Genomic DNA, 14,403 nt, shown 5'->3' with positions numbered 1-14,403 from the left:
CTCTCACATGGAAGTAGGAACAGGGTGACAAAAATCTTGTGAATGAATCATACAGCCCCAACAGGGGGGCTGCCGATGAAGAAACAGCTCAAGGAAATGCATCAAACACCTTGCCCAGAGCTAAATATGGAGTGCTTCCCTGGTGGGTCTGTGAGCAGAGCCTGGGAGCTTGGCCCCTCCCCCACCACACACACACACACACACACACACACACACAAATATATACATACACACACACACAAATATATGTACACAAATATATAAAATATATAAATATAAAAGTCTATGTATATATAAATACAAAATTATATATGTATATACACATATATGTAAAATCTTTTCCTAGACAAAATTTTGTAAGCCTCCCCATGACTACGTAATGAACAGACAGAGGCCCCAGTCCACTGGTCTAGAGAATTTCTGCAACCAAGTCCTGAGCTGAGATGACACCACAGAGTTCCAGTGTGGGAGACGAGAGGCTCGGGTGACAGCCTCAGGTTCTGCTCCACTCTCTGACATTTTTTGCAAGACCCCTCTGCATCTGTAAAATTCCACAGACCCTTCCAGCTCTGACAATGCTTAGGATAGTTCTAGGACTTTTTTTTTGGAACCTTCTTTCCAAAGACAAAGCCTGCCCAAGTGTGCAATGGCTCTCTCTATTCAAGTCCTCTGAGCCTCGCCCATCTCTGAGTGAGTTGTCCCTTGCTACAGGACACTCCCATTTCTTGCCCAGGATCAGTGCAGCCAAGGAAGAGAAAATATTATCAGGTGATGGACATGTTCTAGTTTATGTAATTTCATTTTCATACGCAGCTGTTTGGGCCACTATTTCCTACTGTAGACAATCCCCGCCATCATCCTCTCTTCAGCAAGACTCTGAAATGTTCAAAATGTTTTTGTAGCAAAACAAAATATATTGTCAGCCTGAGACTCCCTTAAAAGATCCACTGGGGGATGGCGGTACCAAGAAGTTTCTTGCTGGCAAGGTCTGGTGCTCCTACAAACTCTGCCCGGAAACTCCGACGGCAGGACTCACCAAGGAGAGAAGATAGCTCATCTTGGGCCCACCTTGAGGCCAGGTGAGAGGCAGTCCTGCCCTGGACCTGCCCCTCCGAAGGCCCTGCTCTGGCCTCCTTGTGCTTCTGTCCCTCCACACTGGCTGAGAAGTCCTTTGGGCCTAAGGAAAGTAAGCACTCATAGCTTATGTCACTCCCTTTACAGCATGCACCCACACACCCAGGTTCCTGCCAAATTGGCTCCTGATTCACATCCAAGACTCAGCCTCACCACTTCCCCTGGCCTGTTCCTCCAAAGGAGAGCCGTGCTCCTGGTACTGCCATCCCTTGGCTCCTGGGATGTGCTGTTGAGACCCGCATAGGCCCCACTCACCTCACAGCCTCATTTCCAGCCACCTCACCCACACCATCCATTTTTGGCTACAACAGGCTACTCTCTGCTCCCTGGGACCACCAAACCCCAATGCCTTTGCCGGGTCAACCCTCAGCCTAGAACTTCCTTTCCCCATTCCTTCCCCTACTGAATCCTTTAAAGTTCAGCTGCAATGCAACCAGTTGGTCCAGGCACACAGCCTCAGACTCACAGCCGCACCCAGGACAGTCATCGTTCCCTCGTCTGTTTCCATTGTATTAGGTGCCTGCCTCTACCATGGCATATAACACGGAGATCTGATCTCACTTATTTTCATGTCCCCGGTGACACATGGTAGTGGTCCATAAATATTTGCTCCGTGACCTCTGCTCGGCTGGGGCCATTCTTCTCATATAGTTTGCCTGAGTCTGCTTCCCTCCCATCCAGGACAGGAAGTCATTTTGAGCTCATGTTTATTTGTATCATTACTCTCCCCTCTCTTCTTCCTTTTCACCACAACTGTCATGGTGCATTAGGGCTTGTACGGTATTTTGATTCTTTTATATACAACACTTCGTCGTATCCTCAGAAATACATGGTATCACAAGCCCCATTTCCAAGAGGAGAAATTTCATTTTCAAAAGAAGCTCCACTATTGTTTTCACCTGAGACTGAGTGAGCAGCACTTTGAACTTGAACCTCGGCCTCCAATTCCAGAGGCAGTGTTCCTTCTACTCTCCTGGATCCCTGAGATTAGGACTTACGCACCCATGTTGCCCTCATGACCGAGAAGATTGTATAGACCCTGGGAACTGACCAGGGCAGAGATCTAGTCAATGGCAGATTTGAACAAACAAGGAAGAGTTAGGGCGGAAACCCTCCACATCTGTAAAACAAAACAGCAACCACCAACGATGAAAATTACATATTGGGAATAAGTAAACCACAATCACCAAAAATGCCGGTTTAAGTGAAGCAAGACTTTCCAGAAAACTGCAGGTCATATGGGAATCACTCATGGTTTGGCGCTCTGCCACAAGCAATGATTGCTGAGTGCTCTCTCATGAGGAACATTTCAAAAGGGATTTGGAAGGAATGTTTGCTAAAGAGGTGGAAGTGGTCCAGAAATGGGTGAATAAAGACTGTAAGGGTAAGAAAGGGACAGATGGGAGAACTGGTCTGGCAGAGGATGAGGAAGGAATCCAGGCTATTGCTCAAAGAAAGCCAACTCTGGGCAGAGGGAGGGTGTGCTGGGCACATCCGCCCACCCCTGTGGCCTCATGGCTTCCAGTGGCATGATGCCAACTTACCCGCACCATGTCAGGTGGGTCAGCTCTGGCAGCAAGGGGTCAGACCAGGGGCTTATCTGCCCCCACTCCAGAAAAAGCCCTGGAAAGCTGACAATGTCCTCTCTCCCCTCTTCTGGAAAGAAGTGGCTACTTTGCTGGCTACTTGAGCACAACCTCCTCTTCCCTCCAGGTTTCCCAGGCTCCCACTATGCCCCCTCAGGAAGCAAAGCCCCCACACTCAAGCTCTCTCCACGTGGGCATGGGTAGGGAACCTGTTCCTCCCTTTTACACTGTGTGGGAAGTGACATGATGCTATACTGGCCTTTGTAGAATGAGATAAGGAAGAAGACAATGCCCAGCTGCTGTCAGCAAGGCCATTTTCCAGGGCATAAGAAACAGATATCAACTCCAAGAAGCAGTAATTGGCATGGCCTGAATTAAAGAGTCCAACTTTGCACCTGTTTTCACACACTTAGTACCTGCCTTCTCCCTCAGCAAGGACCTGGAGATCCAGCCCTTTCCTACCAAACATCCATGGAAAGGAAAGGAAGCATGGGGGAGGAGGACTGGAAGCTTTGTTGCTGAACAAAGCTTAACATAACACAGGCCATTCTTTTTCTTTCTTTCTTTCTTTTTTTTTTTAAGAGAGAGAGCAAGAGAGAGGACGAGAGCAGGGTGAGGAGCAGAGGGAGAAGCAGACTCCCCACCGAGCAGGGAGCCTAACGCGGAGCTCAATGCCAGGACTCCGGGACCATGACCCGAGCCAAAGGCAGCCACTCAACTGACTGAGCCACCAGATGCCCCCAGACAGGCCATTTAAGCAGGCCCTGAAACACCTGGCAGGGCCACCACTTGATGATTAGTCACCTCTAAGAGCTGCAGATCAACTTCAGGGCAGACATGGCGGCAGCAAGTGGGAGCAGTGGGTGTCTCTGTCTGAGCTGTAGGTGCCTGTGGCTGCCTTGGCATCGCCCCTAATTACGGTGTGTTCTCCAACTTGAGAAGACCACAATTAGTTCTGGGAGGCATTCTGGGGAGAGAGGCCCCACAGCTGGCCTTCTCTGGAGCAGCTTACTCTGCTCACATGGACACTAGGCGATGCCTCCAGCGTCCGAAGCATCCCTGAGAGGACTGTCCCGGGCTGGGAGCTCTGTGAATCCCTGGTTTCCCACATCAGCCCATCACAGCTCATGCTAGAATAACCCACAGGAGTAGGGAAAGAAGATTTTGCTATTTGGATTCCTGAAGCTTGCCCCCTGGTCTTTTCCATTACACTTCTAAGAACTAATTTTAATCACATGGGAACTCTTTCCAGGAGATTGAAAAAGGTCCTTTAACACGGGGCCAGTAAGGAGAGCTTCCAAGGAAAGAGATTGTAGGATGAGATTTGGAGAAGGAACTCTTAAGAGGACAGTAGTGTTATGTGCAGTGCCACTCACATTCAGTGAGGGAGAGGCAAAGACAGAGACGGATGGAGAGAGTGAGTCGAATTCAAATATTTGTGTTCAGATCCCAGGCTCTCCACGCACACTCTCCACTCATGGACAAGATCCCTACACTCTCTGAACCAAAGTCACCATCTGCCTGATGGAGATAATTTTTTCCTTAGTTGGTGGTTATAAGGAAGTAATGTCAATTGCCAGGAAGAGAGCAGGTATTCAGGAAATGTTTCTTGAAGCAGAAGCTGGAGCTTGGCAGTATTTGATAAGGTATTTTAGCCATTTTCCCAAGAACCTCCTGGCCACAGGCATCAATAAACCAGTGACATCAGTTAGGTACTTCCTAGGAGAAAGGTCCTGAGTCCCACACTGAGACACACCAGTGACCACCAGCAGACAGGGAGAGAGCAGGGACTCCTCCTGGGAGCTTGCCTTGGGCCAGATCGCCTCAGCAAGTACACAAAGTTCCTTCACCTCACCAAATAGAGATGGTACTACATGGTCTCTGACATCCAGGACTTCCTTGTAGGTCGGGTTCTACCCAGAAAACGCGAAGTCAGCAGTAAGGATTCGGATGAGAGTCAAGGTGCCTTTGGATCAGGTGTAGAAGTTCTTCTTCCAGACCATCTCAATTTCTCTCTCTTCAGCAAGTCACAAATATCTAATCTTCTTTACATTTCCTTCCTGATGCATGACTACTCTACTGCATTTGGCCCCAAAGGCATGACTTCGGAAGCCTGAAGAGACATGACCAAGCTGGAAGAGATACACGTCACTTCCGCTCACATTTTGTTGGCTGAAGCTGTCATGTTGGCCACATTCAACTTCAAGGAAGTGAGTCTCTCAGGCAGCTTTGGTTGGGGTTAAACTGTGGCCACAATCAACCCCCAAAATCTCCGTGGTTGACAGGCAGTTTATTTCTTGCTTATGTGACATGCTCCGTGCAGGTCACCTATGACCCTGGGACCCAAGCTAAAGGAGCAGCCCCTACACGAGACATTGCCATTCTCATGATAGAAGGAAAAGAGAGTTTGTGGATTGATGCAGTAGCTCTAAGGCTTCTGCTCGGAAGTAGCACCCCTCCCTTCCACTCAGGCCAAAGTGATCCCATGTCCTATCTCTGATATCAGAGAAATAGAACCCTTCAAGAAGAGTCACCACGGGTCCGATGAGGAAGCTGATGAGGAAGCCAAAGGATCGGGAGGAGTAATAATCTTATCACACGGAGGAGCACAAGACATCAGAAAATATAATCTTACCTGTAACTCAAAGTGGAGGAGAATGGAATATTAGTGACTACTAGTAATATCCATCATTTGTAGCAAGCAAATATAAACACAGAAGGCTATAAACTAACACTTTGTTAGGGGGATTGATACATCCCCCCTGTATTAGGGATTAGGGGAGTAGGAATAGTTACAGAAAAACAGACAATTAATCCCAGCCCAGGGATGGAAAAATTATCATTATTTATATTATATTAAACAACAAATTCATCCAACAAATACTCATTGAGTATCTACTATGAGTCAGGAACTGTAATTACTGATATACAGTGGATAACAAAACAGGCCTGGTCTCTACCTTCATGGACATTAAACACCTTTATTGAAAACTGGCATTAAGAGAATACACACACAAATAAACACATATTTACAAACTGGGCTGCTACAATAGAAAATACTGGGCTGTCAAGAGGTGGAAAAACAGACAGAAGGCTGGGCTGAGGAAGTGATGTTAGAACTGAATGTACTGGCTTAGAGAAAGCCAGGCAAAGAGTGGCAGAAAGCATGGTCCATGCAGAGTGAACAGGGTGTACAAACTCCCTGAAATGGAAGTTGCTGGTTACTCTGGGACTAATGTGAAGAGGGAAATCAGTATAGTAAATAGTGAAAAAGTGTTTCAAGGGGAGGTTGTCTAGGAAAGCTACAAAATGTAGGACCCTGAGACCATGTGAAGGGTTTTAGGTTGTGTTTGGGGGGGGTGTGTTGTTTTAAGATTTTTATTTATTTATTTGAGAGAAAGGGGGAGAGAGTGAGAGCACAAACAGGGGGAGGGGCAAAGGGACAAGCAGACTCCCCACTGAGCAAGGAGCCAGACACGGGACTTGATCCCAGGACCCTGAGACAATGACCTGAGCTGAAGGTAGACGCTTAACCAACTGAGCCACCCAGGTGCCCCCTAGGTTGTGTTTTAAGTGAAATACACCACAGATAGTTTTCAGTGGAAGGGGGCACCAATGGGTGAGTGGGAGACATTACCCTATACTCATTTATCTAATCATTCAGGCTGCTACTTGGGGAGTGGATTGAAGGGGGGCAAGAGGTGAAACAGGAAGAGCAATCGGAGGTTAAGCAGGACTCAGACAAGAGGTGATGGTGGCTTGGATTAGAGCCATGAACAGGGTTTGGACATGTCTGTAATAATTTCAAGATATGTTTTAGAGATAAAATCCATAGCATTTGTGATGAATTAGAATATGTGTTGGGGGAGAGGACAAAAGAAGAAGGTAGCAGGAAAGACAGAGCTGGTTCTTCCTCGGTGCAGTTCACCCAAATGTGGAAGAAAGATGGAGAGGTGGAAATGGGGAAATCAATTGTTTACTTTGGGACATATTCATTTTGAGACTTCTGTGAGCCATCCAAGTTAGAAACACCAAATAAATCATTGAATACAAGAGTCTGGGGACCAGAAGAAAGAGCTGGGCTATAGATGATCATTTAAGGGTCATACTATGTAAAATATGAATGTATGGGATGAGGATTTAAGGGGAGAAGATGAGGGCCATGAACTGCTCCCTGAAGAATTCAAGCATTAGAATTCAGCCAGGGGAGGAAGTATGGGGGTGTTGGCAAAGGTGTCTGAGAAGATCAGGGAGTTAAGAGAAAATCAAAGGAGTATGGTGTCATGGAAGCCATGAGAAGAAGCATAGCCTTTCAAGGAGGAAGGAGGTTGAGTTAATATCCCAGAGTGCCGCAGAAAGTTCCCGTAAAAGGAGAAGAGAGAAATCACAGCTGGCTTTGGCAGCATGAAGTGACTTAGCAAGATCAATTTCTAAGGAATGGAGGAGACAGAAATAAAACTGAATACACTGAAGAAAAAAAAGAAGAGGTGAGGATGTGACACAGGCAGCTCTTAGAAGTGCAGCTAAATAGGGAAGTGAGAGTCCTGACAATAGCTGGAGGAGATTTGAACAACAAGGGTGGTGTACAAATGTTGGAGTGTTTATTGGATGGATCCAGTAGAGAGCGAAGGGTTAAAGACAGCAAAGGCAGAAAGCCTAACAAAAGAGCAAATAGTCTAATAAGGCAAAAATAGGCTGGTATCCCGAGTGCCTGGCGTGCAGGGGACAGGTGCACACTTCCTTGCAGACACAGGAGAGAAGGAAAGTGGGGTGGTAATGCCACCAGATGTTTGGATTTGGTAGCGGGGAGACATGGATTATATGCTGTTTGGGATTTTTTGAAAAAATAATACAAGGCAGTATAAAGCTAAGAGGAACACAGTATAGAGTGAGTGCAGCTGGAAACTAGAAAATATTCCTCGCGCAGAGCAAAATAAGCTTATATCAGCAATGAGGTTGGAAATCACGAGCTTAGAATAAAATTGGTCATCACATCTTAATCATAAGAAACAAACTGAGGGTTGCTAGAGGCGGGGAGTGGGGGGAGGTGGAGGGATGGGGTAACAGGGAGATGGACATTGGGGAAGGCACGTGATGGAATGAGCACTGGGTGTTATATAACATTGATGAATCACAGGCCTCTGAAATCAAAGATACATTGTGTTAACTAATTGAATTTAAATATAAAAAGTAAACAAATAATAATAAAATATTTTTTTAAAAATGGAGTCACTTATGTTAAGGGCTCCATGTGAATAAAAAAAAAAAAAAGAAGATTGGTCATCACAGAACAGAAACACATCAGTCCCCTGGATTTCTGCCCAGAATCACCCAGCTGCCTGCAGGCAGGCACGGAGCAAGGAGCGGCTTGCTTTATGCAGGTTGAGCTGCAACAGGTAAATGGAATAGAAGGAAAAGAGGCAAAAGAGTTGAGGTTACCTACAAGGGAGCAATAGTGTAATGGGCCGTGGCCTTTATTCTAAATGGAGGGAAGTAAAGAAACAAGAGCTGACAGCGAAAAAGCGGTGGGGTGTCAAGTGGAGAGCTTGATGAGGTCAGGGAGAACATGGTCCCAGTGTAGGATGTCTGAATTTGTGATTTAGGAATTGGTGCAATTTCTGGTGGTTACCATGTAATAGAGTCCTTTCTTTTTTATTTATTTTATTTTTTTAAGAGAAAGAGCATGTGTGTGAGCAAGGGGGGATGGGACAGAGGGAGAGACTCTTCAGCAGACTCCACGCGCAGCCACAGAGCAAGATCTCATGACTCTGAGATCAGGACCTGAGCTGAAACAAGAGTTGGACACTTAACCGACTCAGGCACCCAGGTGCCACCTTCCTTTCTTTTTAATTCACATACCATGCGACACACAGATCTTAGTTTATAGGTCAATGAATTTCGACAAACGAATACACTCGCTTCCCCCATCACTTCTATCATCCTAGAAAATTCTTTAATGTCCCTTTCCAGTCAAGTCCCACGCCTATCCTCCAAAGTGGCAAGCACAGTTCTGATTTCTACCTCAATAGATTACTTTTGTCTGTTTTAGAAATGGAGTCCTACAATATGTATACTTTTGTATACATTTGTAGGTGATTTCTTTCACTCAGCATACTGTTTTTGACATTCATCCATGCCGTTGCAAGCCCTAGTTGTCTATTCATTGTCACTGTTGAATGGTATTGCACTGTAAGACTACACTACAATTTTCCGTTCTTCTATTGATAATATTGGTTTTTTACAATTTGGGGCTATCATGAATAAATCAACTCTGAACATTCATGTGCAAATCTTTACTGTGGACTATGTTTTCATTTCTCTTGGGTAAATAACCAGCGGCAGAAATTCTGGAGAGCATTCCAAAATAGGTATATGTTCAACTTCATAAGAAACTGCCAGATAGTTTTTCAAGGTGGATGTAATATTTTCTACCCCACTGGCAATGTACAGGAGTCATAGCTACTCTACATCTTATCCAATATTTGATGTGTCAGTCTCTTTAATTTTAACCATTTAAGTAGGTGTAAGGCGGTGCTTTATGGTGGTTTTAATTTTCACTCCCTTGATAACTAATGATATCGAGCAACTTTGCATATGCTTACTGGGCATTTATAGTTCTTTTGTGGAGTGTCTTTTTATTTGTGTGAGGATAAAGCATTTTAATTATTCATCTGCAATGTTTATGCCTTTCATTTCTCTTCTTTAATTTTTACCTGATTACATGGGTTCTTATCTCCAGAACAATGTTAAGGAGAAGTGGCAAGAGTAGACATCCCCACTGTGCTCCCATTCTTAGGGAAGTAAGAGTTAGTTTTCATACCGGTCTTATTTCTCCCACTAAACAGTAAGATCCTCCAAAGTAGGAATCATGACTTATTCATAGTTGCGTTCTCCACTGTGCCTGACATGGAAGAGCTTATGGCATCTAAGAAGAATTTAGTAAACGTTTATTGATGTATTACATGAATAACAGATGGCGGACAGGCCTCGGGACCTCTGTTTTGAATCCGGACACATTTGGTGCTGATCTCCTAAAATGAAGTGTCGGCTCATAAACAGACAGCCACTGATAAAATTTTTTTTTTAAAAAAAAGAGTTAATAGTTCATAGTGTGAGTTTTATGCAAATATCTTGTTAAAATATCTAGACATGTCCTGGGTAAAGTGATCATTTTGACCAGGAAGCAAAGTAAGACCCATTGTATTGATGCAGGATCGTTGAACTCAATGGTCCAGAAAGAATTCTTGAGACGTTTCATGGCACAAAAAGGTGTTTTTATTACAGCATGGGGACAGGACCTGTGGGCAGAAAGAGCTGCACTTGTGACTGATTATATGGAGTTATCTATCCTATGGAGGCGAAGGTGACATTAGGGATCCAGGAAGTTGAGTCTATAGGCTCCTGGAGGTCTGACTATTATTAAGATTGTGTTTTTCTGGTAAATCATTAAGACAGTTACAAACTATAGTACAGTTTCATGTCCTACGTAACTGGGATCTTTATCAGGGGACCATTTGTTTTTCCCCTGCCTTTGTTCTTAAGGCATTGCTAGTGCCTGAGGAATGTTGTATATATCCCACCTTAAGAGGGGGCAGGGGGTTTGCGGGGTGTGGAGTACGTTTTGCCTTCAGCTTGCCTTTTGCTCTCTCATCAGCATTACCCTGACTCTGAAATTCTAAGCATACATAGAACTGTTGAAAGTAGCCAGAATGTTCAGGTTCACCAACCGTGAGCCCCAAATATGCAAAAGAGAATAAAAACTGAAAAACTAGAATTCGTGGGAAAAAAGATTCATCCATCCATCTTACACTTATCCACTAAGCACTGTTATCAGAGTATTATTAATGCTTTATCCTCAGGTCCAGCAGCAACTGCTGAATCAAAGCTTTTTGCAAAATACCAAGTAATAATAAGTGTTACCAATTATTGAGAACTTATGCTAAGCACTTTGCTAAGAGCAACCAGGGAATTTACATCTTTTTGACTTCCCTACTGGTAGCACCATTGATGGAGGAGGACTAGTGATAACATCTTTAATGGGTCTGGTTATTTTTGGTTGACCACAGGAGACTGTCATAAATAAGACTTCCCCCTCGGACATCTAGGGCAGGGTGGTCTGGAGAGTTTCTGTAAGCCTGATCACGGAGACCCCCATCTATCTCTCCCTACCTAGCTCCACGTGTCCCTAACTCAGTGACATGTGTCAGGATTTCCTTCCTTTGTAGGCCAGACAGTATTCCATTGTACACATGGATGGACACTGGGTTGCAAGCTTTTGGCTGCCGTGAATAATGCTGCCATGACTCACAAAGATTTATTTACTATACATTACTCCAATTCTACTCATGAAGTTGAAAAAACTTAGTCCAAAACTTTCCTTTTGCCCACAAAATTCTACTTGATGAGTAAGGATTTAGGACTCTGACTAAGGCTCTTTAAAGCTTTAGATAGCCTGCTGACAAAATTTCTCACAGGAACTCTGTCCCACTCTTTCAGGGGAAGCCTTTGGCAGCCACATTGAACCTTCCAGAGAGCACACGTGGCTGTCTCACTATCCCTATTCCCCTGCTTCACTTTGTCCTTTTCCACAACAAGAAATGGCTCCTGGGGCATGGCTTCAACCCCAGGTGGAGAGTTCTCAGAAGCCTTGTATGGGCGCCAGGCAGGAAGCTGTGTGACTTCACATTGAGGATTTGGGGGTTTTGTCCTAGTTGGAAGAAGATATTTTCCTCTTCAGGGAAAGGGCATTTCATCAAGTATTTTAAACCCTGCAATTAGCTTCTTTAGTGGGATGGAATTTTATTGCTCTCCATCAAAATTCTTTTAAGACCTTAAAGAACAAAGAGGAGTTGCCATGTACGTTTTAAAGTCAGAGAAGCATGAATTGGCACGACCTCCTGTCATGGGGGAAGAAAACACAGGCCTGCTTTTAGGAAATAGCAGGAAACCATGTTGGCCAGTCAGACAACACAGTGAAGGAGCAAAGAAGTCTAAGAAATACGGTGGGGGGTGGGGGGAGAATAGCTTTCTTCTCCAGGTTCTGGAAAGTTAAATTAGCACTTTTCAAGAGCACAAAGGGAACATTCAGAAGTTGAAGCGTCTGTTCCAAGTGCAGGACACAAGGATGTAATCAGCTCTCTTGTCCTTGTCACCCTCCTTTTCTTTAAGCCCAACTTTGATCCCGGGTGCCCCACGCTGTCCAGCCCCCCCAGCCTGTGGTCCTTTGAGATGTATGTAAAAGGGGGTTGAGCTTCATCCTGAGTAGAAGAGCACTCAGAACTCTCCTTCCATTGCCATTGCAGGGAGTCCTCAGAGGCTTGATTTTTCTTGGTCTTCACTTGATCCAGTTCCCCCTCTCACAGAAATCTTGCCCTCAGTGATGTCTTCCTTCCCACAGCTTTTTTCTTCACCTTGCAGCCACCCAAACCTGGAGCTCAGCCCCTTTCCCTTGTTTTTCCCAAGCACCACCATACAGGCAATTGTGAAGAAGAGGGTTTTGTTGAAGATCTTGGGATACTTGCAAAGAGTTCAGAGCCCCCACAAATTCCCCTAGATTGGATACAAAACGTTTCACCTGTCTCTACTTCTCAGCCATGTGGGTCTTGCTAGTTCCTCTCCCCATCACACCTTCTCTCTTTTCCAGAGAATTTTCTTGTGTCTTTGGTAGAAGGCAGAGGATGGAGGGGACGGAGGCTGTCCTCATCTTGTCCCTTTTGAGGCTGCTTTGGACACTCAAAATTCTGCTTTCATCATTTGTGCAGAATGGTTTAGCCTTCTTCGATTGCTGCCAGCCAACCCAGGAAATTCTCCAAGAGCTACTCTTTCATGTCAAAAGATTGCACATCGAGATGTTTTGCTAAATGTAGTCCATTCCATAAAAGCCAGAGTTTACTCTTCATTATTAATATGAAGCCTACTTTTCCTGATAAGAGCTGACTTTTGACTCCTCTAAAGATAGCGAGGGTTGGACAGAAATTAGCACAAAGTCCTGGGTGAGCCTCTTGCTGGTAGATTGCCTAGGCAGATGTAATTTATGTTCACATTGTAATTTCCTCCTTGCCTGCCCGCACCTCTGTGTCTTATCTCTGTGCCAAAAGTTCCCACACTGTTCTTAGAAGCCCAGCTACATTTTCCCAAACAAGCATGGTCTCTAAGTGCCACTGATTAAGGACCCTCCCCTCTGTCCCTAAGGCAAGGTTAAGATGCCAGAGACAGTGTTAATATTTACATCTTGATAATACACAGGATTGACTTCAAAAAGATGTGCTGTTCCAAAAACCAAATAGGGGAATTACAAAGAGAAATTCTACTCTTTTCTTGTGGGCTGTGGAATTAAAATTCCATGGGGTAATTTCCAAGAGTTTTCTTATTGATTCAATTGAGCTCCCCTCCCTGTTGCCTGCAGTTCTTCACATTTTCATGGTAGACATTCTACCTGATCGGCAAGCTGCATGTTTAGAGCCAGAGAGAAAATAGCTTCTGCTCCATGAGGATCTCAGCTTTACTTGTCAGCACTGACCACTTGGTTTTAGGGTGTGGCCAGACCAGACAAACTCTTAGAGCCTCAAGTGCTGAAAAGATGGCAGAGCTGTATTTCCTTGGTGTTGGTCATCATCTCTCCTCTTACATTCATGATTTTATTAATTTTGGTCCTTTCTATTTTCTTTTTGGTAAGTCTGGCTAGGGGGTTATCGATCCTATTAATTCTTTCCAAGAACCAGCTTCTAGCTAAGTTGATCTGTTCTACTGTTCTTCTCGTTTCTATTTCATTGATCTCTGCTCTAATGTTTATTTCTCTTCTCCTGCTTGGTTTAGGCTTTATTTGCTGTTCTTTCTCCAGCTTCTTTAGATGTAAGGTTAGCTTATGTATTTGAGATTTTTCTAATTTTTTGAGAAAGGCTTGTATTGTAATGTACTTCCCTCTTAGGACTGCCTTTGCTGTATCTCAAACGTTTTGAACAGTTGTGTTTTCATTCTCATTCGTTTCCATGAATTTTTAAAAATTCTTCTTTAATTGCCTGGTTGACCCATTCATTCTTTAGTAGGATGCTCTTTAACCTCCGAGGGTTTGCATTCCTTCAAAATTTCCTCTTGTGATTGAGTTCAAGTTTGAAAGCATTGTGGTCAGAAAATATGCAGGGGAAAATCCCAATCTTTTGGTATTGGTTGAGATCTGACTTGTGACCCAGTGTGTGATCTATTCTGGAGAATAGAAGAATATGTATTCTAGTGTTTTAGGATGGAATGTTCTGTACATATCTGTGAAGTCCATCTGGTCCGGTGTGTCATTCAAAGCCCTTATTTCCTTGTTGATCTTCTGCTTAGATGATCTGTTCATTGCTGTGAGTGGGGTGTTGAAGTCCCCTAGTATTAATGTATTATTATCAATATGTTTCTTTACTTTGGTTATCAATTGGTTTATATAATTGGCTGCTCCCCAAATAAGAGCGTATATATTTATAATTGTTAGATCTTCTCGTTGGATAGACCCTTTAAGTATGATACAGTGTCCCTGTTCAAGTATCCAAGACCTATAAAGAACTTATCAAACTCAATACCCAAAACAAATAAACCAGTCAAGAAATGGGCAGAAGACATGAGCAGATATTTTCGCAAAGAAGACATACAAATGGCCAACAGACACATGAAAAAATGCTCCACATCACTTCACATCAAGGAAATA

Source organism: Ailuropoda melanoleuca, chromosome 4 (genome assembly GCF_002007445.2).
Source record: "Ailuropoda melanoleuca isolate Jingjing chromosome 4, ASM200744v2, whole genome shotgun sequence".
NCBI lineage: Eukaryota > Metazoa > Chordata > Mammalia > Carnivora > Ursidae > Ailuropoda > Ailuropoda melanoleuca.
The sequence above is the reverse complement of the archived record's forward strand: the minus strand, read 5'-3'. Positions refer to the sequence as shown.